Genomic DNA, 6,459 nt, shown 5'->3' on the forward strand with positions numbered 1-6,459 from the left:
ATGTATACAATTCCCCACCCCACCCTGGGCAAAAAAATCATTTAGTCTAAAATGTCAATAGTCCTGAGGTTGAGAAGCATAGAATAAGCTGGTGCTTTTACAGGGAAATCTGAAGTTTGCAGCCTTTGGTATCTGTTCAGCACAAGACTTTCAGGATTTTGAAGTATTCATGACCTGAAGCAGCACACAAACAAGTCCAACCCAAACTGCTGGAGCTGATTTCCAAGAGAAGATAGATAAGGCATATTTATTTGAGCTCTTCGAGCTTTCCCCAGTGACCCTTCTGCAATGCACTGTTGCCTTCGAGTATATAAACACTGGAGGGAAGTTGGCTTCCCCCCGCCCCATTTCCTTAAGGGTACATCACAGTACAGGGGCTGCTTGACAACTCTAGGAAGGTATGACTAGGAAGCAAACCTACCCATCACTCCTCTGGAGGCTAAGACTGCCATGCTGGGTGCAGGACTCAGACCCCAGAACAGCACTCTGTGGTCCTGCCCAGGTCCCTTTTCCATGCTAGGCTCTTTGTTCACTCTGGATCCTTCCTCTACTTAGCAGCAAAGCAGCATGGACAAGAGCCTCATGGATGTGAATTTAGACTAAGCTTCAGTAAGATCAGGGTATCCATGAAATATGCCTTAGTCTCAATGGCAATTGGCAAACAAATTCTTTTCCTCCATGCAGAGTAACTTCAAGGAGCACATGAGGCCCTGACACCTCAACCATGGGAAATACCTCCATAGCCTCCATGTTTCTGTTGTCCTGCAGATTCTGCAGGCAGGCTGCATTCTATAGGGAAAGTGTCCCTAATAGAGTTTTGCTGGTCAACACGCGTTGAGATTAAAAGACCATTGTTTGAGGCAAATAAACATGAACTCTGGCTACAAGTGTCCAATAAAAATGATTTACAACCAGCTGAACTAATTAGGGCACCTTCAGGAGCTTTAGATCTTATTCCTGTCCATCACCAGCTGCCCCTGATGAAGGCCATTGTGCTGTATTGTGGCAGACACTGAACACCACCACTGCGCATCTCCCAGGAGATTGGTCCTCAGTAAGAACTTCTAGCCCTAGACTTTATGATAGAGAAACTCATGGCTCTGGAGCGCCTAGATTTGAAGGTAATCCTGCCCATAATATTTAACATTTCTGATGCCCTTCAGCCTTTGGTTGGTGCCACCTTCCCAGCTTTCCTTTCAGTCCCATTGCAATATCAGTTCTTATAGGTCCTTCCACATTTAACACCGAAGGAACTAAAGATGTAGGGGAAACCCAGCTCTATCAAGAGGAATTGGTCACACTGGAGGGAAGCAGCCAAGGTGATATCCAGATATACAACAGACCTAGCAGCAAAGGGTAAGTGACCTGGAAAGCAGTGGACTGCATTAACGAAGTAGCAAATATCATGGGAAAGAGCACAACCAACACAGAGGAACCTGAGAATGACACCTAAGGCTATGCTGATGGCAAGCCTGAACTGTGCAGGTGACCTGATACTACACAGAAAATACTGCATGTTCCAAATGAGGTCTAGAGACCTGGGGTGAAGACTGGGCCTGTGTGGTCCTGTGTCTCCCACAAAAATGTGTATTCAAAGAGAACAATTAAGATATCAACTGAAAAGGTCTTGGTCTGCTATCGCCTACTTCAGGACAAAACCAGGCATTTTGCCTGGTTTTAGGAAGCTCCTGGAAACAAGCTTGATCATAGACATTCAAGAAACAGACTTGCAACAGTTGACCATGTTTGGCTTAGGGCTATTGGAAAGCAGGAGACTGTGTTCATGAAACAGCAAGTGTTATGAGGAGGAAGAGAGCTCAACCAATACAAGGGAACCCAAGAATGCAGCCTAAGGCCAGGCTGATGGCAAACCTGAAGATAAAACCACCTGGTTGACCTTCAGGATCACCTCCATGGGAAACAAGCAGCAGCCTTTTTTTTTTTTTTTTTTTTTAAGCCTTCATCTTTCTATGTGACACCACCACCTAGAGTAGAGCCTAGCCTATGAAGACGCTCAAGTTTTTAACTGGGACTAAGGACAACACTGGAAAGGTGAACCACACCTTATCAAAACATTCCTATACCCTGGCCAGGTCCTCATATTCACAGTACATCTCTGAGCATTATCATTGAGAAGATGTACCCTGATCAAACAGGCCAGGCTTCAGCAGGTCCATGACCACCCCTCCCGGCTGGCATCTACACACAGCCAGCCCCATCAGCCTACCTCTCCCATCAGCTGTAGCAGCCTACTCCTTCTGGCCAGATGTATATACCCTATAAGCAAGCTCAGGGAGGCTTGAGAACATTCTAGGACACTGAGCACAGAAAGATTGCCATTTTATGAACAGTGAGGAATAAGTCTGAGGCCATTTGTCTAGGAGATGGATGCCTGATTGGACGAGCCTATGTCATTTGTTCTGATACCTTGAGGCCCAAGTGAAGGCCAACTGAGCCTAAGATTGTTCAATCCAGATAGTACTACATATTAAGGGCAATTACCAGTGAACAGCTATCCTGACATCACCAGTCCCTTTGGCAGCAAGCCAAGCCTGCCCAGTGCCAGTATTTAAAAGGCCATATATGAATAAACAGACACTTCCTACATAAAAACAAACATGATCCTCTGCTTTCATTAGAAGCCTCTTCCCTTCTCTAAGTTACCCCCAATTGCTCTGAATTATCTGCAGTTACTGGTGTTGTGACTTAGACCCCACACCAATGATCCAAAAGTAGACTTTGTTATTTATCAGGTAATATGAAGATATCTAGTAAAATAAATGGAAGTCAAATATCTGCCTCTTAAACTCCATTGACCATCCCCCTCTCCAGATCCATAGAAGCCCATAGAATTGACATGGGCTATAGCAGTACAGGAAGTAATAAAGAATTTGTGAACCCATGCAGGCCTGGAACCCTTTGCTGCAGCACACACTGACATATGCAGCATGAGTAGGACATATGGGGTACTGCTACATGACTTGAGTCTGGATACCTATTGGGATTTTGGATTTATGTTTTGGGAAAAGAGCACCCTGTTGATAAAGTGGAGGATTTTGAGAGACTAGTATATAGAAATGTCTTATTGTATAAGAGATTCCCCTTCCCCCGGGTTTCTAGCACTGGACTCCATTTCTTCAGAAACAATCTTAGGATATATGATGGGTAGTTTTATTTGTCAACTTGTAGCCTAACAAGTCCTGTTCTTCCAAACACTAATCTAGGTGTTTCAGTGAAGGTATTTTGTAGGTACAGTTGAAGTCCATAATCAGTTGGACTTAAGGGAGATGATCCTAGATAATGTAGGTAGGCCTGACTTAGTTGAAAGGCCTTAAGAACCTAGCAGATTTCCCTGCTGAAGAAAGGTCCCTTGTAGGCTGCAGCCTCAGTTCTTTCCTGAGAGTTTCAAACTGCATTTCCTAACAGGGTATACTATGGATTTCAGGCTTGGCACAGCAGTCTCTTCAATCAGATGATCAACTCCCTGGGAAAAAGGAAAAAGATTCAGCAGACTTAAGTGAAGCCCTGAATCGTACCCTTGACTTCTGAAGCTGGTTTTGGCTCCAGGAGGACATGGTTCAGGTGCAGCCCCTTAGGTCAGCTATTAAGGTAGAGGCGCCACTGTAGGCAACAGGGCACACTATTCAGATAAACTAAATATGAACCAGGGCATATCTGACAAACACTCGGTCAGATTCAGATCCTGAAACAGTAAGAAGCCCATTATAGGCTGTGTGTAACAGGAGGTTTAGCTCCAAGTTTGATGGCAGGAATCAGTGGTGGAAAGGACTTCTCAAAGTAAGGGGGTGGGGGGGGGGTGGGGGAGGAGAATGGAGCAAATCCCTGGCTATCACAGAGCTAAGTCTGAGGGAGAGAATTTTGGCTTCAGTGTAGCAGGGAAACCATCTCATCCCTTCCCCAATATATTCTCTGCCAAGGAGCTTGTAATATTCAAGGATCCAACATTCCATCCACAAAGGCCCCACAATGGTTGACTTCCCATTAACCACAGTGAACTACAAGATGCACTCAGGTGTTTCTTGAAGCACTTTTCCAGTGGTTCTCATCCTGGCTACATTTCACTCCTAGGCAAATATGGCTACATTTGGGGACATTTGTCACAACTGTGGAGATGCTATTGCATCTATTAGGGTTAGACAAAGGCTAAACATCCTATGATGCACAGTACAGCCCCCCACAATGAAGGATCATCCAGCCAAAGAGGTCTACACTGACAAGGTTAGATGTAGCTTTGAGATGAAGTCTAAATATGAAGTCTTTGGATATTGTATAGGACTAGCAAAACCTTCAAGTTTCAAGGTTCTTTGTGCTGAAGAAACGGCTTAAAAATTCCTACCTTTGTTGGTGAAGCTTATTCTCCAGATTGGATGTGAACTATCTTCCACTAATTCCCCCTCAAACTTCCCCCCCAAAGATCCTGCCCCTCTGCCAGGCACTGTTACCTCAAGGGCTTTTAAGGCATTGAAAGTAACGGACAGTTCAGTGTTATCCATGGACACACCGATAATATGGTTGCCACATTGTGAATCTTGAAAGCTAGGACTGGAGACCAGTTTGCCAATCACTTCATACAAGACAGACTAGACATGTTGAGTGCAGGCCTTGAATCTCTGGTCCTATCCAGGCACTCTTTCATGGCTAAGCTTTGTGCACACTTTCTGCATTCCTTCTACAAATGAGACTAGCAGGAACAAGTGTCTCACTGACTAAAACTAAGTTTCGGTAGACCGAGGCACTGATGAAATAGATTTTGACCTTAATAATTGACAATTCAGACAATTCTGTCTTTGTACAGAGACTTCAAAAAACTTTGGGTCCTGACTTCAGCAAGGGCAACTTCTGCAGCCCACACAGCCAATCAAGTCTTGAAAATGCTGCATTCGACAATGCAGAGGACTGTTACTGGAACTTCACTAGTTCCCATAGACAGAGCAGTCCGCTTACACAGAATCGGGCTAAGAGGTCCCCAGTTAATAAAGTTCAGGTGTTTCTACTGGTTCTGAAGCTTAAAGAACATGATCACAGATACCAATAGCCACATCGCTGGCCATAAATGTACAAAGAGTAGATGCAGAAGTTCAACTTATCTGGAGGACTTCCCTCTAGAAAAATCAAGAGGTTAAGGGTGAAGTGAGCCAAGGTTCCGAAACATTCCTGGCTCTTTGTTCAAGTGACTTCATTTTGATTCAACATAAGACCCAGTACCATGTATCAGAACAGAGATCCTCAGGAGATGGATAGTATAGACAAAAATCCATAAAGGAAGTCCACTCACCTACTGCTCCAGGATGATCCAGATTTATGGGCTGATTGAGAACTTATGAAAGATCTCCTAGTAAAACATATGTTCCTTCATTTTCCATGAAGGGCCACTTGCTCTGTTCTGTAGTTCTGGATACCTGAACTCATCACCACGGATGCTAGTAGGTCTTTGTTGGCAGGGACAATTTGTTCAACCTTCCCCACTTAGGCCGTCTTGGTTAACCACATATTGGGGTCTGGCCTGCCCAACTACATAACAGGCCTTGCCTACAGCCCCTCAGCCTGTGGACAAATATATCCTTTATATCAGATTTTAGTGCTCAGCTACCCAGTGAGAATCATCTCTAAGTCTAGTACTAACAGCACATCAATTTTTCTGTAGCTCAGACAGGCTGGGTTCTAGATCTAGCTCCATATCCAGAAGCCAAAACGTGAGAATCTTGGTCATCGAAGGACCTCACGTGTACTGAGAGGTTATAGTGCCAATTCTTTACTTTTGTGGAGGAATTTGTACATCTTATCAGAGGACAGGATGTGAATGAATAAGTCAAAGAAGCCTGAAGTGTACGGTTTCCTGCAAGCACTACGCAGGTTCAGAACTATCACCCGGGCCTCGGTAACAGACAGAAGCGGCCATTGCAATGACAGGCCTCAAGCTTCATTACCACAACCCCTCAGGCAAGGTTCACACAGCCTTGTGTTTCCTAGTATAGACCCCCTATCTAGATTCTCATTCCACTGTGGAAATAGCTGCCTAGATGGAATGCTTACTGCCTATATCCAGTAAGTGGGTATAGGCCTTCTCCCTGAGAAAGGCACAAACATGAGGATTCCCTTAAGCTTTAGTCAGACACCTGAAAGGTGACAGCCTCTAATCTTCAGTTCCCTACAAATTTAAGAATTCGTATAACAAAAATGGTTGACTTCCCATTAACCATTCTACGACAACCCCTGCAAAAGCACTCTCACTAGGCCATGCTTAATACTTAAACTTCATTGGAACAGTTTAAATCACGAAGTTGCCAACGTTCATCTTGGTCATGGGACATTTATCTAATGATACACCTACTCACACAGCCTTTCCCATTGCCAGCAAACCATAAGCCTGGCAAGTCTTCCACACTCCCACCTTCCCAGTTTGGTGAAAAGCCTGCTAAGCTTCAACACTATAAGTGG

The sequence above is a fragment of the Canis lupus genome, chromosome 3 (assembly GCF_011100685.1).
Source record: "Canis lupus familiaris isolate Mischka breed German Shepherd chromosome 3, alternate assembly UU_Cfam_GSD_1.0, whole genome shotgun sequence".
NCBI classification, from domain to species: Eukaryota; Metazoa; Chordata; class Mammalia; order Carnivora; family Canidae; genus Canis; species Canis lupus.